The sequence below is a fragment of the Humulus lupulus genome, chromosome 1 (assembly GCF_963169125.1).
Source record: "Humulus lupulus chromosome 1, drHumLupu1.1, whole genome shotgun sequence".
In the NCBI taxonomy this organism is placed as follows: domain Eukaryota; kingdom Viridiplantae; phylum Streptophyta; class Magnoliopsida; order Rosales; family Cannabaceae; genus Humulus; species Humulus lupulus.
In genome coordinates, this window is record NC_084793.1 from 58,377,909 (window position 1) to 58,404,279 (window position 26,371).

Here is a 26,371-nt window from a genome sequence, read left to right on the forward strand (position 1 = left end):
GATGAAGTTCGGGGACGTTTGGTTAGCCATTCTCCATTTCCTGTTACTGAAGAAGAATGTCGGCATGTCATGCTCACCAATCCTGAATCACAGCCCATCGAAAGCACAGCACTTGCCTCGAAGTCAGGACCATCAACATTTGGCAGAACCAGTCCCAATCCTCGCCCTAATCGCAAGGGTGATCGACCTTGGTGTGATCATTGTCAACTTCACGGTCATATTCGCTCCACTTGTTGGGAAATTCTATTTCGGTTTCTAATTTCAATTTTGTTCCTATTTCAAGTCAAGACAAAATTATGTTATGGCATTATCTACTTGGACACCCAAGTTTTTCATATTTAAAATATTTGTTTCCTGCAATATTTTTCAATAATAAAATTGAGTTTTTCCAATGTGATATTTGTCAATTTGCTAAGCATACTAGGAATGTCTTTCCTCAAAAACATTATACACCAACGTGTCCCTTCTCTTTAACTCATAGTGATCTATGGGGACTTTCCAAAGTCACTACTTCCTTTGGACACCATTGGTTCATCAAATTTATCGACGATCACACACGACTCACTTGGGTCTATCTACTCAAACACAAGTCAGATACCCATAGTGTATTTCAAAATTTCATCATATGATTCAGACACAATTTCAGACATCTATTTGTATATTACGAACGAACAACGACACCGAATATTTTAATTCTGTCTTGGGAACCTATCTCTCCAAAAATGGCATCATTCATCAAAGTTCTTGTATCGATACCCCTCAACAAAATGGTGTTGCTGAGCGGAAAAATTGTCACCTTTTAGAAGTAGCCAGGCCCTACTCTTCACTATGCACGTCCCTAAGCATTTTTTGGGAAGTGCGATTCTTACTGCTGTCTTTCTTATCAACCGCCTTCCTAGTCGACCTCTTCATTTTAAGACACCTCATTTTGTCCTTCTTGCTTCCTATCCTCATATCTCCTCCAACTCTCTACCTATCAAAACATTTGGGCATACAACTTTTGTTCATGTTCATCCTCAAGACCGTATTAAACTTGACCCAAGAGCCATTAAAACTATATTCCTTGGTTATTCTCCCACTCAGAAAGGTTATAGGTGCTATTGTCCTCTCACAAAAAAATCTTATGTCTCCTGGGATGTCACATTCTTTGAAGATACTCCATACTTCTCTCCCAATTCGCTTAGAGGGAGAACACTCACTATGAAGCTCAATGGTAGTGGGGGTTAGAGGTTCGTCTTGACTCCTCTATACAATCCCCAGACTTAAATCAAAATATTGCTCCATCTTCTGAGTCATCTTTTGAGCAAGTTGAAACAGATATACATCCACAAAATCCACAACAAGAGTTGCGTGTTTATTCTAGACGACAAAGAAATAACCAAATCATGAATCCTTGGCATAGTCAAGAGACCAATCCGGTGGTAGATCCTATTGAGCCAGATGTGTCAGGTAATCCTCTCTCAAACACTAATTTTGATCTATACATTCCTATAGCTTTGAGAAGAGGAACTAGGTCTTGTCCTAAATACCCTATCTCAATGTTTATTTCTTATTCAAAATTTTCATCTCCTTTTAAATCTTTTACTTCTAGCTTGTCAGACATTGTTATTCCTAGGAGTATTGACGAGGCACTTGAAAATCCTGAATAGAGAATAACTACCAAAGAAGAGATGAGAGCTCTTAAAAAAACTGAGACTTGGGAATTAGTGGATTAACACCTGACAAAAGAGCGGTAGGATGCAAATGGGTTTTCACAGTCAAGTATAATGCAGATGGAACTATCGAAAGATACAATGCACAGTTAGTTGCAAATGGGTTAACACAAACCTATGGAATTGACTACACTGAAACCTTCGCTCTTGTTGCAAAGCTCAACACTATCAGAGTCTTACTGTCATTAGCAGCCAACCTGAATTGGGAGTTACATCAACTATATGTAAAAAATGCGTTCTTAAATGGTAAGCTAGAAGAGGAAGTCTACATGGTTCAACCTCCTGGATTTGAAGAAAAAACTCTAAATATTGTCTGTAAACTCAACAAATCTCTCTATGGCCTAAAACAATCTCCTCGGGCTTGGTTCAATCGTTTTTCAAAGGTAGTCAAGGGTCTTGGCTACATACAAGGTCAGACAGACCACACTCTGTTTATTAAAGACTCAGGAAAAGAAGAGATAACTATCCTAATTGTATATGTTGATGATATAATAGTCACTGGCAACAATACCAAGGAGATGAATTTGATCAAAGAATTCTTGGCAAAAGAATTCGAAGCCAAAGACCTTGGGACACTGAGATACTTTCTGGGTATGGAGATAGCTAAGAGCAAAAGAGGCATTTCCGTATCACAAAGAAAATATACGCTTGATATTTTAAAGGAAACTAGAATGCTAGATTGTAAGGCTAGCAAAACTCCAATTGAACTAGGAAACAAAGATCGTCTTCTTAAAGGAGAACCAGTCGACAAAGGAAGATATCAACAATTAGTCAGAAAACTCATTTATCTCTCACATACTAGACCAAACATTGCTTTTGTCATGAGTCTAGTGAGTCAATGCACGACCCACGACAAGGTCACCTCAATGTTGTGTATCGAGTTTTGAGGTATTTAAAGCAAACTCCATGCAATGGGTTATTTTTCGAGAAAAATCTTGAAAGAAAAGTCAAAGTATTCACTGATGCAGACTGGGCCAGATCGATTGATGACAGGAAATCTACATCAGGATACTATACTTTACTATGGGGCAACTTGGTAACATGTCGAAGTAAGAAACAGACAGTTGTTCCTAGAAGCAGTGCAGAAGCTGAATACAAAGCCATGGCTCATGGAGTGTGCGAGGCAATATGGTTAAAAAGACTAATGGAAGAATTAAAGATTAAGTATGAAGCTCCAGTTCACCTCTACTGTGATAACCAATCAACTATCAGTATTGCTCACAACCCAGTCCATCATGATAGAACAAAGCACAAGGAAGTGGATCGTCACTTTATTAATGAAAAAATTGACATGGGAGTTATCAAAATTGAGTATGTACACACTGATCAACAACTTGCAAATATTCTTACCAAAGGATTATTTGAGAAAGTATTTGATTACCTTATAAACAAGCTTGGATCATCAATATTTATAGTCATGTTTGAGGGGGAGTATTGACAGCTAAGGAAATCAGGAGCATACTGTGTGAATCAATAGCTGGAAGATTTGTTGTATAGTTTTTCCTTAATTAGAAAATTATCAATAATTTTGTATATTATGTTTTAATATTTTTTTATTCTTGTACAACCTATTTATAAAGACTTTCATAGTGAATAAAATTCAAGTCTTACATCACTATCAAGTGTCTTCTTCGTCTCTTTTTTTTTTTATTTCTTCAATTGACTCTTCTGAAAGAAAATTTTCTTTTATCTTCAAAAGGAATAAAGGCATATTTCTACAGTTATTTTTGACATTATTTATATAACCAAAGTTTCATGCAAATCAAAATTGGCTTTCTTTTGTTTTCAATTATTGTTTTTTATAAAATATAAACTTGGTCTCCAAATTTAGACAATAAAACGAGAAAATGACAACTTCAGAATTAAAATTTAGGAAACTTTGACAGTTGGAGTCTAAAATGAGGTTTGAGTCTTTTTAAAGGACTAAATATAGTATCATGTTCATCTAAAAGAAGATTTATTTTTTTGTATATAAATTTATTATATAAAGACCTATCACCATAGATGTCATGGTAGGCCTGTACATGTATTATGTTATGTCCTTGATATTTAGCTTTAGCTTCTACTTAATAACATTGCTTTGTTCTGTCCTATTGACCTGTCAAATTTGTTAAACTTGTGTGTTTATGGTGACATTTGGTTTCTGTTTGCACTGATTATAATTGTGTAATGCTATATATCTTAGTAAAAACTTTCTAATTATTTTAGTTTTTGTTTCATCATTTTTTTTTGTAGTTGCATTCATATTGATTGGTATTGTGGCAGTTAAGTTGCCATTTGCAATTTGGTAAAAGAATGATGCAATTTATGCCTTTTAACTTTTCATAATGGAAAAGATCTTGTTGGCTTGCTTTAATAGTATAAATCATGCATGAATATAATATTTATGTTGTTTAATATTAATAATAATTTAATATTGTTGTTGATGTTTAATTTCTGACTAAGAAACAAATATAGAGAATCAAATGGAAGGTCATGATACATTTTTTGGGCTCAGCAATAGGCTTTCAAATCAAATGAAAATAACAAAGCCTCATAATATCTTTGGATTTCGTTGTTCGGTTTTTAAGTGAAACATGAAAGTTTTTTCAAATATTAGCTATAAATTTATTATGACGACTTTGATTTAATAAATTTTACTTTTTGAAAGTTGTTCACTTTTTAAGTGAAATATGTATTTGATTCGAGTTACCTAATATGATGATATAGATATTTTTGTAAATCTAATATTTTTTTTCATTACATTGTTATCAAGGTACAAAAAAAAATTATTGAAATATAATAAAAATAAAAATAAATAACTATAACCAAAAGTTATCATTAATATAATACAACAAACACAAAATGTTATAAGCTGTTTTTGATAGCATTATTTAGAAATCCATAATGTTTTTCCTTGTAGTGGGTTATCAATAATATGTTAGACATGCAAGTATCCTTTTGTAAAATGAGGAATTATAAGACACAAAGCACCACTAATACTGAAATCACAGATTGTTGGAAAAAGATAAAGGCAATGGCCAATACATCCATATCAAAATACCTCCACATGAGACATGAGAGGTGGATTATATGCATGTATATTGGCACATTAACTTAATTCCGGGAACCAAAAAAAAATTGAATAAAAAAAAAGTATGTTGGTCTGGCAATTGGTATGGAATAATAAGACCATAATTGTAGTATGGATGAAATAAAAAAACAAAATAATTTCCGGCTTAATTCATTGAATCGTAGAAAATTTAAGTATATATATGTTAATTTTATTAAAGAAGAGACAAGAGGATCACATAATAGACTTTCATAATCATTTTTGTAGGAAACTAATCGCTACAGTACCAATCTTGTCCAGTAAAAAACAATAAATCCCTACTCCACTGGCATAATAGTATTTATTAATTTGAATATGTAGTTATCATGCAAATTAAATAAAGTAAAAAAACTTTTTTTTTAGATATATATGATGATTTATTATACAATTATAAAATAATAAATACATTATACTGCTATTCATATAGCAACTTACTAACAAGTTCTTTAAATAATTATAAATGTTGAACGAGAAAAAATTATAGTACTAAATTGTTTTGTTGGCAGAAAGCAGCCAGAGTAGATTTATTGCATAAATCATGTGAATTCAAGTCTAAAATGTTGTGTGATAATTATTGGATTGCATATATTATAGTTTATGAATCTAACTTGACATATGCTTTAGTTAGGATTAACAGCATGCGACATCAACCTAAGCCCAAAATAATTTGCGAGAGTGGGTCAAGTTGACACAACAAGTTGCATCCTTAATAATTTTAATTAATAGCAGGATCCACATATGAGTAAACGCATGATCTAATTGAAAAGATAAAAATAAAAGCTCTGAAAATATAAGAAATTAAATAATTAAATAACGAGTCGCAATATAGCAAAAAGAGTGTATTCATGAATCATGATATACTAAGGATTATGCATACACAAAGATCCTATCATTTACAAGTATATATTTGTGAATATTGTTTTATCTACACTATCAAAATTTAGATGTATTTTTTCATTTAATTGTTGATGGTGTTGAGAATGGAAACTCTGCCTTTGATTAAACGCGGGAACAAGCATTGTAGTCTTTCTTCAAAGTCTTGACTCTTGAACGCACATTTCTAGATTTTGCAACTCTCTCACAGCTTGATCAGTTTTCCTTGTCTGGTTACTCATGAGGTAGTGTAGTGCATCATCCACCACTGCAAATTCATTTACATCTTCATCAGAGCCAACTCTTTTGCTTTGCATAAGCTTGGACACTAGAGACCAGCCACCAAGCTTAGAATGTGTCTTCGGTCCAAAAATAAAGAACAACACACTACAAGAAAGAAGATTTTTGTTTGCGCCAGCAAAAAAAACTTTTACCAACGCATTTAGTGAATCACGCCAACAAAAACAAGGACTTTTGCCGGCACAATTTTGCGCCGGCAAAGATCCACAAAATTTCAAAAAAAAAATACCATACACTTTTGCCAGCGCATTTCACCTAACGCGCCGGCGAAAGTCAAAACGTGCATTTTAAATTTGTGCATGTTTTCAAGAAAGTAGATGGTTAGACTTTTGCCGGCGCGTTTTGTTGCACCAGCAAAAGTCTATTTTTGCGTCGGTAATAGTCGGACTAATTAAAATGGCGCCGTTTTGTCCTAGGGTTTTTTTAATGACTTTTGCCGGCGCGTTTTACACAGCCGCCGAGCCCCTTCTTCCTTTTCTTTTTTCTCTCTTTCTTCTTCTCTTCTCTCTAGTTCTCTCTCCGACCAGCCCAACCTTGCTGCTGTCGTCCACTCCTCTCTCAAGGTAAGATAATCCCAATGCCTCTCTCTTTCTTTCTCTCTATCTCGGTTTCTCTCTATTTTTTTTAATGGGTCTCTCTATCTCGGTCTCTCTCTATAAACAGGTCCACCAAAGTGGTTGAGCAACTCCAATCTCTCGGCAATAGGCAGAACAACTCCAAGAGGTAGTTTTTTTTTGGTAAATAAATTAATATTTATTGTTTAAGAAATTTTATTCTTAAATATGTGAATGTGTGTGCACATATGTAATTTAATGTTAATTTTTTTTAGAAATTTGATTAATTAATTGTGAATGATTAATATATATGTACGTGTGTGATATTTTGTATTATAGTTATATTGTTGTGTTAAAAAAAACAAATGAATTTGTGTAGTTTTAGAAAAATCAGATTAATAATGAAAAAGAAAAAAAGAAATATGTTTTTAGTATTTATTAAAAAAAAAACAGATTTGATTGTGTTTTTTTAATTTTAATACTTTATATGTATATTAAAAAAATACATTAGATTATTATATAATATTGTATATTTGTATTATACTTTACTTTTTTATATTAAAGATTATTTGTTTATAAATATTTACTAAATATATTGTTTTGATGTCACTCATATAAAAAGATTTGATATATGTTATTAATCTTGGTTTATGTTGTGCATGCTCTAGGAATATTCTGTATATTGCTCTAGTAATATTATGTATATTTTTGTATATAGTTTCCAGGTTTTATAAAATTTTGGGATAGTTTAAAATATAGTTGTTATGCTGCCCAAATTTTGTCAGTCTTAGGAAAATTAACATTAATTACAAAAACTATAGCCGTTAACATTAATTTTTATTTTAATGCTTTATATGTATTTGTTTATCTTAATAATAACTATTTTTAAGTTACTTTTATAAAATATGTTTTTTGTATTTATTAATTTTTTTTTTTGTAAAATAAAAAAAAAAGATTTGAATATGTATTTTTTTATTTTAATGATTTATATGTATTTGTTTATTTTTGCTTGTTAATATTTATTATATTGTATTTTGTGATATATGTATTTTAGTTAAAGTATGAACTTAAAAAAAATCAGATTAATAATATATGTTTATATTTTTAAATTGTTTTATATCAAATGTGGTATGTTTGTAAATATATGTATTTAATAATTTTTTTGTATTAATAAAAAAATCAGTTTTGATATATGTTTTTTTGTGGTTAAATATTTGTATATATATAAATTGATGTATTTGTTAATGTATACATATGTTTTGCATTATCTATGAATATTCTGGTTATATATGTGTTGAATTTGTATGTTTTTTAATTTTTGGGATAGTTTGAAATATATTCGTTATGCGCCCAAATTCTGTTAGGGTTAGTAAAATTAATAAAAGTTTAATAATTAATTAAATAAAAGTTTAAGTATAATTAAAAAATACATCAAAAAAATTAATTTTTCACTATAATTTAAATAAAATAAAATTACCAATCATAATAATTAACAATTAATTTTAACATTAATATTAGATGTTTTGTAATTGAAAAAAGTTTAAAATATAAATGATTTAATAAAATATAATTAAGTAAAATATAAATGTAATAAAATTGTTATTGATTAAGTAAATAATCAAATTCAAATTGAAGAATTTAATAAAAAATTACAAAATGAAATTAATGTATAATTAAATTAATTTTAAAATAAAAGTAATAAATAAGTAAATGATTTAAAAAATTGTAATAATTAATAATTAGCTACATTTTCTTGATAAATATAAATAATTATTTTTGCCAGAGATAAGATATTATTATCACTTAGTGATAATTAGGGAGACAAACAGTCATGAAATATTTTGACTATCATTTCCCTCATTTTAAGAAAATTATTAATATTTTCTGAATTATTTCGCTTAAAGATGGCGAGCGACAGAAGCTGGATGAGTGCGAGGAATTGTTGGTCTCTGGAGTATAGAAATGGTGTTGAGGAGTTCTTCGAGATCGCTAAAAATCAGGTGAACGATCGGGGTTTGTTTCGTTGTCCGTGCAAGAAATGTGGGAATGTTAAGTTCCAGCCTATAAATGCAATTTCGATGCATTTATTAAAAAATGGCATCATACAGTCCTACAAAGTGTGGCATTACCATGGAGAGACGCTTCTGCCACCACCAGATGTGTTATGAGATCAGGATAGGGATGAGATAGCTGATATCCTGGAGGATGTTTATGCTGAACAGAACGTTCCCACTGGAAACTATAATGATCCTTCCCAAGATGATGTTCGACATCGCGAAAAGTATGACAATTTATTTAAGGAGATGTCAAGTGAACTGTATTCGGGTTGTCGAAAGTATTCCGCATTGAACTTTTTGGTGAAGCTGATGCATCTGAAAGTTATTAACAAGAGCAATAAATCATTACTTTGATGGTTTGCTAGAATTGTTTGTTGACGCTATGCCTGACGGAACAATTTTACCTAAGTCTAACTATGAGGCGAAGGCAAAGTTGCGGAGTATTGGATTGGGATATGAGTCCATCAATGCTTTCAAGCATGACTGTGCACTGTTTTGGAAGGAGAATGTGAATTTGGAATTCTGTCCGGTTTGTGGTGAGTGTCGCTGGCAAGATAATTGTGGGAACGGGAAGAAAGTGGCTCATAAGGTCATGCGGTACTTTCCGTTGACGCTGAGATTGAAAAGGTTGTACAGTTCGAGATATACTGCAGAGGATATGAGATGGCACTATTCTAAAAGGCCAAAGGAAGATGGTGTGATGAGGCACCCCGCTGACAGTAAGGCGTGGAAGCACCTTGATGAGTTGTACCCATCTTTCGCAGCCGAACCTCGAAATGTTAGGCTTGGGTTGGCTACAGATGGTTTCAATCCTTTTGGGAATATGAGCCAATCTTAAAACATGTGGCCTGTGATACTTGTCCCATACAACTTGCTGCCGTGGAAGTGCATGAAACCACAGTCATTAATGTTGCTATTCTAATTCCAGGTCCTTCTTCACCTATAAAAGATATCAATGTCTATATGAGACCTTTGCTTGACGAGTTGAAGGAGTTTGTTATCCAAAAAACAGGCACGGATGACGTGGCAGGAAATTTTGAACACGTGGCTGACACCTGGCAGAGTTCTGTTAGAGTATCGACCAGTAAGACATTACAGGCGCGGCAGTTGAGTTTTTCTCACGACCAGCATGGTCGTACATTCCACATATTTCAAGATAATCTTGTAGAGATCATAATCAATTACGAGATTATCTCTAATGATTCCTGATTATCTGATTAATTAGGAGAGAATATCTGTAAAAAATTCATGTAATCCTCCTTGAGCCTATAAATATAGAAAGATAGCTCAAGGGAGGGACTTTTGGCTTTTGCTTAATTAAAATTACATACTTACGAGAGAATTAGAGCTATTGTATTACGATTGTACTGTTTATCTCTCTCAGGTTTGTGAAACTCGGAGAACCCTAGTTCTTTGATCACCCCTTTGAGGTCTCATATCAATAATAGCTTAAGTGGACGTAGGTCATTACCAGTTCTTGGGGTCGAACCACTATAATTTCTTGTGTCATTTACTGTTTTTGTCATTATATTCATTCCAACACATCTATCCACATCAAGCTTTTTGACTCCGTGTCAGTTGACCAAAACAAGGGTCAACAGAGTTATGGGTGAATGGTGTCGAGACACGAGATGCATACAATGGTACCTTGTTCAATATGCGTACATCAATCTTGTGGACCATTAACGACTACCCAGCTTATGCTATGATGTCTGGGTGGAGCACAAAAGGGTACAAGGCGTGCCCCACATGTAATGAAGAAACTCCCTCTGTACGGATTAGAAGTAAAATTGCATAGATTGGCCATAGAAGGTTTCTTGATATGGATCATGAATGGAGGAGTAAACGAGCACTATTCGACGTTTACAAGGAACTCAGGCCACCACCGAAAGATTACTCCAGTGATGATGTGTTGAAGCAATTAGAGAATTTGCAAATTAGACATCCTAGGAAACACAAAGAATTCTATGTCGATGATTTGGTTGGCGAAGGTTCAGATAAATTTGTTGTCGATGATGAAGTTGAATTTGTAGACGACACGTTGGCCGAGTATGAAGACGATGAGGATGGCAACAATGTTCTAGTCGATAGTGATAGTGATAGTGGTGTTCGTAATGATGTTGTAGCTAGTGATGATGAGGACCGTGATATGTAATTTAAACAAGTATATATAACTTTTTATTTAATTCAATGAAAACTTTATTTATTATCATTAATTAATGATAGTATCAGATTTAGGTACACATGCACCTAGTGGATGCCTTGTGGATAATCAATGTATGCATGTTCTAGTTCTCATTTTTTCAAGATATTTGATGAAATATCTTGAAGAAATGAGAATTAGTACATGATTGCTTACTATCTCCAAGGGATCCACTAGGTCGAAATATGGTAGGTTGGGAAAGACCATAAGTAATAAAATGTTAATTTTAAAACAAAAAACAATAAACATGCACCTAGTGGATGCCTTGGGGATAGCCAATGTATTCATGTACTACTCCTCGTTTTTTCAAGATGTTTGAGAAACATTTTGAAAAAATGTGGAGAACTACATGACTGCTTACTATCTCCAAGGGATCCACTAGGTTAGAATATGGCAGGTTTGAAAATACCATAAGTAATAGACATGCACCCAGTGGATGCCTTGGGGATAGCCAATGTATTCATGTACTATTCCTCATTTTTTCAAGATGTTTGAGAAACATTTTGAAAAAATGAGGAGAAGTACATGACTGCTTACTATCTCCAAGTGATCCACTAGATCAGAATAGGGTAGGTTGGTAAAGACCATAAGTAATAAAATGTTAATTTTATAACAAAAAACAATAGACATGCACCTAGTGGATGCCTTGGGGATAGCCAATGTATTCATGTACTATTCCTCATTTTTTCAAGATGTTTGAGAAACATCTTCAAAAAATGGGGAAAAGTATATGACTGCTTACTATCTCCAAGGGATCCACTAGGTTGGAATAGGGTAGGTTGGGAAAGACCATAAGTAAAAAAATATTAATTTTATAACAAAAAACAATAGATGTTTTAATGTAGAATGGTTGAACCAAGTAATGACACAGATGGTGGCTCCAAGAGGGGCAGGGGAGCTTATTACGGTGCAAATATCGAGAAGGAGCTGGCCACCAAAAAAGTTAGCTATCTGAAAGTAGAGTTTGATGCACAAACTGGAAAAGCTATTCAAACGTACGACAAGTGGTTCAACAATTCCATGGCTCGTTATTTGCGTAACACCGTACCCCCAACTACACTAGCTTGGGAACAAGTAAAACCAGCTGATATCCAAGTTATTCGATAGAGGCTATCTGTAAGCATTTTTTAAATCTTTAATAACTCACTATTAAATATTTTGTCTATCTTCATAATATTTTAACAAATTCCAAATTTAAGTGTGATTTTAGGAAAAATTCATTTATCCACAAGACATTCAAGTAATCAACGATGCCATGGTAAGACAAATGCAAAAGCATCTGACTGATTGGCGCCACACGATGAAGAAACACTGGGTAGAGGTTGGAGGAGAGGTGGACAACGAGAGAGCGAAGTGAAAACCTTTTGGGTCGATTACTTCTTCTGATTGGGCAATTCTATGCGATTTTTGGGTTTCTAATTCTCAGCAGGTATGCCGTAGATTTTCCATTAACGTTTAATTATAAAATTACAATCGAGATTAATGAGTACTATTTTCTATTTGAAGCGTATATCGAAGAGAAATAAAGAAGATCGAGCAAAAATAACCAGACCAGGAGGACACGGTTCCAAATCCATCGTTGCCCATGTTTATGATCAAGTAAATTAAAATAACCTATATCCTTTCATTTACAAAAATATTATAAAGGTAACAATGTTTAAATCATTTGCTTTTTTAGATGGACCCGTCTACTGGCGAGCTTTCGAGCATGATCGACACATTCGAGCACCTCCACAAGAAGAATGATAAGTGGATTAGTGATGTAGCGGCGACAAAACATGTACGTTGCATAACCTTAACTAATTTATGATCATTTAACTTTAAAAAATTTTAGTAAATAATTAATAAATATTAATTACTAATTGGTTGGTGTCAATTAGTAATTATTTATTAATTATTAATTAAATTTTTAACAATTAAATCTTTATAATCTATGTGTCAATATTTTTATGATTGATTGTGGACTAAGATAAAAAAAGAATGTAACTAACGTTGTTCCTATATAAGGGGGCTTGTGGGCTAAGTTAGTTTGTTCATGAAAATCCATATCTAAATCACAACACATGCAAATATAGTTGATGTATATGTTTAGAGACGTAAATTCCTCATTAATGGTATTAACTGCTCTTACTGGATATATCAACAATATCTTCATGTTTTGATTTAGATATGGATTTTCATGACCAAATTAACTTTAGCTCACTTGCTTCCTTATACAGGAACAAAATTAATTACATTCTTTTTCAATCATTGGTCTGTAGTAATTAATGATAGGATGTTGGGACATAGATAATAAAGTTATATTTTATATGTTGTTATATTAAAATTTTATAAGTTAGGTTTTCGAATAATGTTATATTGGAATTCGAGATACGTGATTTTTATCGTGCAGACTGAGATAGCGTCGAGCATCGCAGAGTACGGCCCCTGTATCATCTACTGCTTCTTGTGTCGGCGATAATGTCGACGGTCAGTTCCCGCCTGATATGGATATTGTCACGGATGTCCTTGGACCTTACTCGCGTTATAAGAAAGGGTTTAGGGGGTTGCCTAGGTTAAAGACAATTGGCGCAAAGAAGGCAGCATTTTCGTCAACTTCTCAAATGTCCAGGAAATTGCCACCTGAAGTGGACACCATTTTGCAGCAAACTCAGGACATCATGCTGGAAAATCAGAACCTAAAGAAGTATACGACTAAACTTGAGTCTTCAACGACGTCAAGAGGTACTGCTCAGTGCCCAGAACAGGATCCGAACAAGGACGATGATGCTCACGGGGGCTGGGATGATGAGTAGGGCAATACACATTTGTAGAACTTATTTATTTATTTATTTAAAGTTTAATTTATTAGAGATTTAATTTACTAAACTACTTTTATATTTTCATGTTTGGTGGAGACAATAAATATTAATAGTTGTAATTTTTTTTATTTATTTATAGATTTTAATTTTAATTTTATTTCTAATTAAATAATATTACTGAAAAATTAAATAATTATTAATATATTAAAATCAAAATTTATTAATTAATATTAATATATTGAAAATAAAATTAGTAATATTATCAAAAACAAATTATTTAAAAATTATTTTTACTGACGCAAAATTACGTCGGTAAAAGTCTCAACCTTTACCGGCACAAAAATGCGTGACTACATGTATCCACCTATCCCGGCGCAAAAACGCGCTACTAAAAGACACATCTTTTACCGGCACAATTTTACACCACTAAAAGAATATTCTTTGCCAGTGCATTTTTGCGCTGTTAAAAGTGTTTTCCACACTAACGTGACAAAAATTTTCCCGGCGCATTCTTATTTTTACTGGGGCATTTTTTCGTTGCCAAAAGATACAATTGTCGGCACATTACGTTTTGCGTCAGTAAAAGTGCCATTATCGACGAGATACGTCGTTGCTTTTTGCCGGCGCAAAAGTGCGTCAGGAAAACCCAGAGGGCTTTTGCCGGGGCAATACCTGAAAGTCTAGTTTTTGTAGTGACAAGGACTCAAATGCGGCAAGAGTGACAGCCTCCACCTCTCTCAAAACACTAACCAAAGCTTTGATTTCACTATCATTGTTGGAATGAGAGACTTAGCTTTTTGATTGAAACCCTTTCAAACCCCCCAAAGGCCTTTTGGATTGCCTTTTTCACAATTTTCCTTGAGGCCGAATATTTTCTAATCTCATTCTCAAGGCTAACTTTTCTTCGCATGGTTGACTGAATTTCTCGTGTGCATTCCTTTGTGTGCAAGACGGCATCCACTACAACAATTTTTCTTATATATTACATTAAAATATAACGTATTTTTAGAAGTGTTATTAATAAATCCTAATAAGAAAACAACCGGGCAATTTTACAAGTCTAAAACAAAAAGGAGGCAAATGAAATTCCTTAGCGCCAAATGAAAATGAGATTAGAAAAAGTCAAATGAAAAAAACACTCTGTTTCCTCCCTCTTTCTGTCTCTCTCTCACCTTGTTTCTTCCTATCCCTAATCTCTCAAATCCATATTATTAATCACGCCTCAGCCTCTCTCTCTAACCCTCGGTTTCTCAGTTCCTGCTCCATCTCTCTCTCTACCCCTCGGTTTCTCAGCCTCTCTCTCTCTCTCTCTCTCTCTCTCTCTCTCTCTCTGACAGAGTCTATTGACTCTCTCTCCATCACGTCTGCTCTGAAATTCAACCATGACCACATCTAGCTAAAGTTGTTTATTTAGGTGTTTACCTTTGAAATCTGACCGCGAAATTTCCTCAGCTCATCTCCAAAATCGCCGATTCTAATCTCCCAATCGTTATCATCGACTAGAATCGGAGCTTCGATGGACTGTCTGGAAGAGAGCCGGCAGTACAGAACTACCAGAATGTTGTCTCCGAGCATGAAGGCCAAGATTGTGAACCCTGAAACTGGTGAAGCTTTATCGGTTAACCGGACCAACAAGCTTTGGTTGAGGGGTCCAACAATCATGAAAGGTACTATTCTATAATCTATTGTATATAGTTGATGGTTGTTTTTTGAAAGCTATGCTTTATGAATGTGTCTTGTCTTGTTATATTTTATCATTATTTTTTTTAATTTTTATTTATTTCAGTTTATTAATAGTTTAGGAAAAGTTATGGGAAATTAGAAAAGAGACTAAAAAATAAGGTTTAAGGTTACATTTGAGTTTAAACTCAAAATTAATGATGGTTAAAATCAATATAAGAATTATTTATTGTTCTGTCCGAATCTTAAACTTGTTTTGTGTCCCTTTATTCCAGCAAAATCTATTGAGAGGTATTTTGGTCTGTCAAGTAATAGAGTCTAATGTAAGTAACACTATTATAGTGTAAGAATTCGACACTAATGTATGACTAAAATATTCACTTTTTGCTAGTCAAGGTAGTAATAAATTAAAAGGTCATTTGCTTGGTTTCAATTTTACAAATTAGTAATGAAAATGAAAAGAATAGAGTGATATTTTAAAAATATTATTTGATTAAGAACTATAAGGCCGGAAAAATGAATAAGGGATTATTTTCCAATAAATAATTCTGAAAAAAAAAATAAGACACATAAAGGTGGAGATTGGATATGATAAAGTTATTTTAATTAGATTAAATTAATACGTACTTTCAATCACTAGTAAAGTCAGCTATATCAGCAAACCTGAGTTACGAAGCATGTAGGCCTAAAAACTATGGAGATGGTCCCAATATTAGCTACCTTTTTTATGTTTCGGGTGATGGAGCATAATTTTGTGGTCTCGTTACCTGTCAAGAAAATAAAACAATCATTATGACCTCTAGATGCCCCTACATTGTTACGAATATCTCATATGAAAACCAATAAGTTCTGTTGGTCGATTTGTTGGCAATGATTCTCCATTCGAATATAGCTCAAGCCATGCCAATCTTCACTTCTTCTATCTGTAACAAATCGTTTTCTTGTGCTTTTGAAACAACCTTTATTCCTTATGTCGTTTGACTATAATAGCCCCATCTCTCTTCTTTCAGCATCAGACTCACAATGGTGAGTGAACCCACCTAAGGCTTGACAATCATAATTTTCTTTAGCCAATCTTTCTTTTTGTTTACCCCGTCTCCTACTCCTAAGTAAAGCCTTTCATAATGTCGACCATTTATAGTTGATGACCTATAAACCTCATCAAGTTTACTAGTCCTTGTGCTTTTTTTTCTCATGCATCATTGTCCATTCATTATTCTCAATCTATTGGTTGAGTATTGTTTAGTTTGAATAATCATCAGACAACATTTGAGGCTGCTAAAACGTTTAATATTTTCGATTGATCTGAATTTTATATATTTGTTTTATGTTGAAATACATAAAAATTATTTTATATTTAGGTTATGTTTACTGGGATTTGTAGATCTTATTTTGTATTATATTGTCACGTAGTTTTTAAATTTAGTATAGCCAAAATAAAGTCGTAGTATAGTCTTTTGGTATGTTTGTTATATATTCTTTGTATGTTTCTACAAAATCTATCTAATTTTATGTACTTTCAAAAATAAATTAAACATATTAAATATTTTTGGGTAGGAGGTGTTTGGTTATATTTGCTACAGGTTATTTCAGCAATGAAGAAGCAACTCATCAACTATTGACTCAGAAAGATGGTTAAGAACTGGTGATCTCTACTTTTGCATTATTCGTGAAAGTATGGGAAGGCCTTACTTTTGCATTGTATTAGTGCAGATGGCATTTTTTGAAAGCAAGAAGGTATTTTTTCAAAACATCTTTGGTGCATTTTGCAACTGGTGGTCTATTTTTTTTTAATTTGGTAATTTAATCATGCCACAATTATATAGGTCCAATTATTTTAACAATTTCCTTGTTTCATAGTAGTGCATACAATAGAATAATACCAAATTCTGATTATATTACTAAGTTATTGGGAATTCAGTAGGAATATGCTTGCTCTTATAAACTCTAGTTAAGATTAAGTTGCATTGATTTGTATTTCCTTGTTTTAATTTGTATTACAATAGGGAATGTCATTGTTTATTACTTCTAAGAGAAAATATTATCATGAAGGTTATATATTCTATCTATTTATATTTAAACTATCTTTTGTACATTTAATATAAGTAAAGGACATATAGCTGTTTTTTTTATTTTTTGAAAAAAAAAACTTTGCTTGATTATGTTTGTAGTGTATCAAGCCTTTGCCTTGCTTTCTAAAGAAAGTTATGAAACACTTTATGTCTTCATTGCTCCCTACTGTCTGAAACTGTTAAGCATGAAAAGATTATTTCAGAAAGCACTGATCTTCCTAGTCACACAACCTTAATTTACTTCTATAGGTTAAGTCATTTGAATCAACAGCTGAAGTAGATGAGTGGCTGTTTTCTAATCCTATACTGACCCCCAGAGCCTTGCATTTTGCTAAACTAAATGCTACTATAATTAGCTATGGTATACAGACTAATTCAACTCCATTAGAAAAAAAAAGGGAACTATGAAGACCCCACATTCAAATTTAAAATACCACTTCAGATTGCAGCAGAGCGTGAAATTGCTAGGTCTCATAGGAGGTATCAATGTTATAGATACTTGATAGCAATTTTTTTTTTTTGTCTGGTTACATGATAAATTAAAAGAAGCATTGACTTTTAACAATTGCTTTGGTCTATAAATGTGTTACTTTTGTGATGAGTTTTTTCATTGTCAGATCCAAACTTTAGCTGGATGGTTTCATTTAAGGAGTTTGCACACCCTAATGTGCAAAGTCTCTCTGCAATGATTACCGTAGGACCACCATTTTTTATTGCAACTGTGATGTTTCGTTTTGTACTTCAGATGAGGAGTTTGGTGGTCGAGAAAGAACTAAAACTTCAACAGGTACTAACTTAGCCAAATAATAATAATAAATTATAACATAAATGACCTTGTGCAGATGAAATGAAGACATTAGTTTATATTTTGATATTTCTTTGCTAGTTGATTTTCTGGCATTTCAAGAACTTATTACTGCTTGGGTTGTCATTTTGGCTTGCCTTGTCCATAGGGTTGACCATTTATTGGGTCTCTCATTTTGTTTCTGTTTAGTTTTTCCTCATTTGTGACCATGGGGTTGCTCTGCTTATTATTTACTATGCAATTTTTCTGTAATAATAGAATGGTCTGTTTGGTTGAATTCATGCATTCAACTTTTGATTGAGTATAAAAACTGCCTTGAGATAGAGCAATAGATCATATACTATGTTATGCGGATATTCTATTTACTAGAATAGAAGCTTTGATCATGTTTTTTTATTTTTTTTATTTGTCATATGTCTAACAAGTTTTTTCCACTATTGATATATGTACAAGTGTGCAAATTTGTAGGTTGAGTATGAGCTATCTAATAAAGAAGCAGTTATGTCAAAGATAAAATACAGTCTATTAAATTCACTAAACTAACATACATACAATTTAAATTTACAATGCAGCGCCAGCACAAGAAAGTTAAGCAATCAATGAAATGATATTGGGAGGAGGTACTATCTTTTCTCCGATTTTTGTAAGCATAGCTATACTATATTTCTATTTCTATGTGTGGGTATGTGTTTGTATAATTATAGATAATTCTTTTCTTGTATGCCAGTTTCGTTTTTGAAGTTTATAGTGAGTACCTATAATTGAATATTTTCTTAGCTACCAGCCTTAGAATGAAACTAACAGTAGCTTCTTGTAATGAAATTAATCAAATAACTCAGTAAAGAACAAGCCCTATTGGCATGTTAGAAGACTGGCACTAATAATTTCTTTTGTCTGAAATATATATTCTTCATCTGCAAGTACTTAAGTAACTCAATCAGGGAATCTTAGGGAGTGAGGGAGTTCCTCCTATGTTAATAGGCAGGGTTTTAGTGTAGGCCATCTACTTTTGGTTCTTGTTTTTTATGCTCCTCATTTTTGTATTTCACCCGTGCAATTATTACACTTACACAGGAAGAACCAATCCGACTTTGCATATTTCTTGGAATTTAAGTGAAGAATATATCTGGGTTTTCTATTGTTTTCACGCCTCTAATTGTTTGGATTGGAACATTGATGGGCAGCATCTTTTATAAGGATTTTATTCATTTTTGGTGGAGTCTCTTTTACTGTCAGTCAAATTAATTCTATTTGAGAAAGCTGACGATGTTGGTCTTATTTTTTATTTTTATTTTTGTAAAACTTTTAAGGGTAGGATTTGAGTCTGTTTCTCTTAATCTCTATCATGCTTTTGTTCGAATTAAGTAGTTTCTTTTCTAATCCCAGATATTCTTTTCTTGTTTCCTATAGTCTCTTCTGTGTAGTGAGTCCAGGGTTAAAGAATGTCCGGGCCTTTACCTCTGCATCGTGGCATATCTTCTGGGACACGAGGCTCTGGAGGGAGCAATGATTTCAGCGACTCTTAAATGAAAGATAAAACAGAAAAGGATGGTTTGGATAGAAGAGGTTCTTCTGATCAGAGTGCCTTTGGGATGAATGTGAGTGTAATTATCATTCTCCTTTCTTTCCTACATAAACCTATCCTCATAAATTTATATTAATGGTATTAGTATATTAATCTTGATACAGTTGTTGGTTTAATGGTATTGATTTGCCACTATTGTTTTGATAAAGCCTTTGACAAGTTCTATGACATGTACAATGAAACTTGGTATGATATACATATGTTTAGAGCTGTTATTATCTTTATAATTGATCAACATTTTCACTTCATAATTGACATAAATCCAAACTGTATTACAGGAAAGGTTATGGGTTGTAGATATTGATACAATGTGGATTATATATATACATATATGTTATGTAATGCTGTTTATTTAAGTTGTAATTTTTACTTTGAATTAGATATATTAATATGATTTAAGCATTATTCTGATGAGATTTCAGTCGACATTGTTTATGCTATGACTTGTTACTCCATTGTTTATCCTAATTCCTATAAATATTTATATTTTTGTACAAATATGGCAATATTTGTTTCTTCCATTATCTTTGGCAAAATAAAAATATCTCTTAAATGATGAAATCTTTGATTATCTGAGCATGTAATCTTTAGCAAGAGCTTCTCATTACCATGAAATCATCTGATCAAGAATATAATGCACTTTTAATGGCTTGAATTCAAACTTTCTTGACTATGTAGTCTAATTGTATCGTATATGATGTATGTGATTATGAAGTGGCTGTAGTTACTAGAAATCAAGTATATTCTAGTTCTATATGCATTAAGGATTGTAGTTTTGTTAAATTTGTTTTCTTTATTGTTGGAATGCAATTCTCTTTTTCTTTTCTTTCCCTCTTTATAACAATGCCGTTTAATTTAATCAGGCGTCCATCTTGCTACTCTTGTATACGCGTCCATCAGGATTTCTATGGAAACATCTTATTGAAATATTTGTATAAGGAGTTTTACTTCTCAAGTGTCTGAATTTATATTACGACTGTTAAAACTACTAGCTGTTTTTTTCTTGAGAAATAGTAGTTGAAATGTGATGTTAAAGATCATGGTTTTGGTGACACTGAATATGACATGGACCTCTTCAAACTTGATATGATTAGTTTGCCATTTACATCCATTCTTGAATGCAGTAATTTCAAAGTTACTACCTTTATTCTCTATCTCTCTCTCTTTTTAATTATAATAGCATAATAACAATTATTTTTACTATTACTACCACTTTGCAGTCATTTATATTAGCATGCTTAAGTAATGTAATGACAATCAAAACATCATATCTTCTGCTTTATAAAAGGTAATTAATCTGTAGGTCTACATTCCTGGAGTACTGGCTTGCAGTGCTCATGTTGGAGCATGTTGGTATGAGTCACAGCGGTGCGAGTCATGATGCTCCGTCTTCCTCACACAAGTCACATCGGTATCTCCTCTGCCGGAAGGAAGAACCCAGGCAAGAACATCTCGGTGAGGTATTTTTTATGGAGATTTCCATTTAGTATCACATAATCAATGTATCATTACTATATTAATATATATATTTATAAAGTGTTTGCTAGATTTGGCCAAACTTTTTCTTAGTTTCCATTAGGGTCTTATAGTCTCCTTTTCATTTCTGATCAAACTTTTCAGCAGGTTCCTCAAATTTTGGTGATCTTTAGCTTGGGGGAGTGATAGCTATTTATGCTCACAACAAAGACAAGTGCACAAAGGATGATGAATGGAAGAATAGAGCAAGTTTCATGCATGGTTTACTTTTGTGTATCTTGTAATGTTTCTGTTTTTCATTTTTGAAGTAAAAAATATTCAAGATTATAAAACTTTATTATGTTATGCTTTCAAACTTAAGTTAGAATTAAGATCTCATGAAGTAGACACATTTATTGTTTGAATTAGTTATTGTTCAATGTAATACTTATAGTTTATCAATCAATTGAGAATTACATTTTATGATTAATTTTGAATGAAAATTTTTTAATTAAAAAAAAAACCTTATAAGTATACTTATCAAAATAAAATTTAAAATATATTATCCACACTAAAGTAACAAAATTTTATTACAATAAGCGTAACAAATCGTTATGATTTATATAATATAACAAACTAAAAATGCTATCAAAATAATCAAATGTAACTGTAGAAAAGTGTTATGTAAAAAGTATAAGATTAAATGTCAAATTTATAACCAAATACTCTAACTAAATGTTATTATTTGAATATTATAGCAACTAAAAATGTGTTATTGAATAGTTTAAGATAACATCGAACATAACATTCAAATACTATTATAGAAAACACAGGACTTTTAATAACAGAGGCTATGTTAGCGTTTTCAGAAGTGTTATCAATACTTTCGGTTAGCAGTTTTTAAGTGTTATTAATACTGTTTTTTCTTGTAGTGATCCTTGGCTACACTGCACATGTCCAAGAGCCTAAGAGATCTATCCACTAATTCATCAACCCATTTCTCTTGCCGGCCTTGGGAAAAGGCTTGTTGAGTGAGGGGTAGCTGAAGCAACTTCTCAACGCAAAGGTGCAAGCCCTCAAGACCACGGAGTTGGTAGGCAATGGAAGATGATGATGAAGTTGCATGAGATGCCCTTAATCTGATCAAATGGTCATTGCACTCTTCAATAACAGGGTGTGATTTGGAGGGCAAGCTGTTTGAGCGAACATGAAAGTTGAATTTTCTGGCAGCCATTGTTTTCTTTCTCTAGAAAGAGATGGAAAGTATTGATGTGAGTTTTGATTATTGTTCAGCAATGTTTGCCTTGATTCCTTTGCCATCAACTATGTTTATATGAATTTATATATCATATGGTAAAGCAAACATAAAGCGTCTTCTTATTCAAATATCAATGCATAATAACACATGGAAATTTGGATCTAAACATCATGGTAGAAATGTTTAGGCAATGTTTCCTGCTTACCGTTATCTACAACTCATTTCCTATTTATATATTAACTTGTATAAATCTTTGAGATCTATTTTCATGAGGCCTTGCTATACATGATATTTTGTGATCAACAAGAGTGGTTTTGACACATTTCTTTTTTAAAATAAATCAGGGCAGGTGCCACTTAATACCACTATAGTTATTGCTGGAGCCTGGCCTACTCAACTTGGCGCACACGTTTGCAACATAATAAGGGACCAATTAATAAAACTTACTTAATTACATATTGATCTACAACATTATTGTTATGTAAAGGTAAGGCAATATCTCCAGAAGCCCTTTAAATATGTGCTCAGTTTCTATTAGATTAATGTCATGGTGCTTGTTAGTTAGCAGACTGATAAAATGAACTGTCTCTAGAATAACATAACATAAATAAGTTCTTTTTATTGCTTTGTGAAGCGCATGCCATCTAAGATACCATTTCTACCGAAATGATATGTATGTTGTCAAAATATTTATTATATATGTATATTCTTTTTATACCCTGCACCAATAAAAGAAAAAAAAAAAGGAGAACATACGGGAGATCAAAATAGCTCTTAATTGTATTTCATTTGAGTTATTTTGGTGACTCTCTAGCATAGACACTATGAAATCCTTAGGGTTCTATTATTCCTTTAGCATCTAAAAGTTGGAACATAAAGTTCATAGGAGAAAAAAGAGACAGAAAAGACTATCTCTGGTTTGAAGAAAAATCAGAACACGGTTGAGCTTCCATATGCATTAATAAAGTGGGAATGTAATATCCAGTTGATATTATTTACGTTGTAATTAATTTCTCATTACTTATTTATTTAATGGTATAATCAGAATAACATGGTATTTTTCTAATTATAGAGATGTTTGAGTTATTTTCGTAGTTTGGTTTCTTTTTGTTTATTGGTGTGTGGGTGACACGCCATGGCCAAATGATAGTGTGTAGAGAAGAGGTTAGGGGCGTGTGAAGAAGAAAAGAAAAGAAAATGGAATGTTTTCCATTTCTAGAATTGGTGTACTTGGACATAATTTGAGATATAAGTAAAGAACCTATTGAATATTCCAACAATATTTATTAAGGATTTGATTTGGATGATTTATTGATAAATTAGGAAATAAAGAGAATGAAGAAAATGAGAGTAGGTGGCGTGTGAGAATTCTTTCTATTTTTAGAAGATCTCTCACTCTATTTTTATTTTTATTACAATAAAATAAAAATAATGGAAATAAAGGAAATCCTGATACTTCTCTCTATAGGATTCTACCCAGAGCTTATGAAAGGGGAGGGTGAGGGTTTTATTACTTTTCTTTCACTCTTGGGAGAGAATAGAAAAGAGAGAGGAAAAGAAGAAGAAGAAGAAGCTAGGCATTGTATCCCAACTCACAACACTTGGAATACCACAACAAAATGTTATTTTAGAATGAAGAAACATGACCTTATTGGATATGGCCAGGTTTATGTTGAGTTATTCTGCGCTTCCACTTTCTTTTTAGGGTTACACACATCAAACAGTAACCTACATTTTGTATGTAGACCAATATAAGACAATAAGAAAGACACCATTAGAGTTATGGAATGGCACAAAATCTAGTTTGAGTCTATTGGGAATGTAACAATCCTCACACACACACACCAGTCGATACCAACTCTGTTCAAAGATCAGTACTCAACACACTTGGCCAACTTGCCTAGTTCTACAATACACTCAAAACTGAGAACAAGAATAGTATAACTTAGTAATCTTAACTGAATGAGTAAAACTTGTTACAAAATAACGACTAAGGGAGCTCTTATATATGAGCACTTAGTATCTGAGTTACAAGGCAAATAACCAAAATTGAAATCAACTAACTAACTTTGTACAAGAAATGCTAACAGAATTAACGGCCACAACTAAAAATTATCCACCTTGGTTGATAATTTTGAAAGCTAAAATAGAAAAATACACTTAAGATCATTTATTAAACTTTAGTAACCTTAAGTAGATCCAGACAATGTCTAAATTTTGTAGTTGGTAAAGGTTTTGTTAACATGTCAGAGGCATTATCATCAGTCGAGATTTTCTCCAGCTTGACCCTTCCTTCTACTATGATATCTCGAATTAAATGCTACCTAAAATCTATATGTTTGGTCCTCTCATTGTACATTTGAGTTTCGCTTCAGTGTAGAGCACTTTGGATATCACAATATACCACAATTTGCTTCTGATTTAGCCTCAGTTCTTTAGTGATTCCTTTAAGACATAAAGGCTCCTTGACAACTTCAGTACAAGCTATATATTCAGCCTCTGTCGTGGATAGGGCAATTATTTATTGCAGGTTAGCCTTCCAACTAATGGTACATTCTCCAATTTTAAAAAATCAGCATGTTTGTGACCTTCTAGTATTCGTGTCCCCTTCATAATCTGAATCCATAAATCCCACCACTTCAGATTCTTGAGAACTAGAGCCATACCAACATTTGATGTTCCTTTCAAGTACCTCATCATCCATTTAACAGACTTCCAGTGTTCCATACTTGGGTTCCCCATATAACTGCTGACTATACTAATTGCTTGACATAAATCTGGTCGAGTACAAACCATAAGGTACATAATACTTCCTACCAAATTAGTGTAAGGTACCTTTTCCATGTAGCTTTTATCTTCATCAGTGGTTGGAGCTTGTAAGTGAGAAAGTTTGAAATGTTAAGCAATGGGTGTGGTAACTGGTTTTGCCTCAGAGAAACCAAACTGTTTCAACACGTTTGAGATATAACTTCTTTGAGATAAGCTCAACCTCCTTGATTTCCTATCTCTCTAAATCTTGATCCCCAATATTTTTCTTGCTTGACCAAGATCCTTCATTTGAAATTCAGCACTCAACATCTTCTTTACATGATCAATCTCACTTGCTTGCTTACTTGCTATTAACATGTCATTGACAATGACTTTGTGTTTGATGACTTAACATAAACACAACTATCAAAGTCACTCTTTTTGAAACCCGATTTAGTGACAAAATCATCAAATCTTTTATACAACTTCTGCGGTGATTGTTTGAGATCATATAGTGACCTTTTAAGCAAACAAACATGATTCTCCTTGCCTTTCAATTCAAATCCTTCTGGTTGCTTCATTAGGATCTGCTCATCCAATTTTCCATGTAAAAAGGATGTTTAACATCCATTTTGTTCAAGCTATAGATCATAGATTGTTGTCAAAGACAGAAGCATTCTAATAAAGGTATGCTTAACCACAAGTGAAAAAGATTTTTGTTCAATCAATCCCTTCTCTCTGTGGGAATCCTCTTGCAACCAATCTAGCCTTGTGTCGAGCCTTTTCAACCCTTGGAATTTGTGTCTTTGAGCTTAAAGATCCACTTGCAACTCACCAATCTCTTCTCAGTTGGTCTTTCCACTAGTATCCAGGTATTGTTTTTGTTTAAGGACCTTATTTCTTCCTTCATGGCAGCCTCCCATTCCTTCTTATCAACTGATCTCATTGCTACATCATAGTTCTTGGGTTCATTGTCATATTGTTCAATATTTAATACAAAATGAATTATATTAGCAAATATGAACCTTTCAAGAGCCTTGATTTTCCTTCTTTCACGATCCATGGTCAATTGATACTCTTGAATGTTAGCTCCAATTTAATATGTGTTTCCGTTAATAAGGGTATTTTGGTAATCTGGAGTTGGTCAAGGTAATATGGTAATTTGTATGTTTTATGT

General features: G+C 32.7%; 1 long non-coding RNA gene and 1 pseudogene across 9 annotated transcripts; one reads left to right on the plus strand and one right to left on the minus strand.

Annotated features, from left to right (window-relative positions):
• Positions 1-5,761: 5,761 nt before the first annotated feature.
• Positions 5,762-22,422, minus strand: LOC133792937 (uncharacterized; annotated as a pseudogene).
• Positions 14,682-21,678, plus strand: LOC133792953 (uncharacterized). 9 transcript variants are annotated; one of them, XR_009874430.1, is made up of 8 exons: positions 14,682-15,258; positions 16,855-17,008; positions 17,593-17,823; positions 17,961-18,130; positions 18,721-18,768; positions 19,559-19,746; positions 21,037-21,193; positions 21,357-21,678. It is a non-coding gene; the product is annotated as an uncharacterized LOC133792953 (long non-coding RNA). The 9 variants fall into 9 exon arrangements; XR_009874454.1 differs by having other exon boundaries at positions 14,683-15,258; positions 17,700-17,823; XR_009874466.1 differs by lacking the exon at positions 17,593-17,823 and having other exon boundaries at positions 21,022-21,193.
• Positions 22,423-26,371: the final 3,949 nt, after the last annotated feature.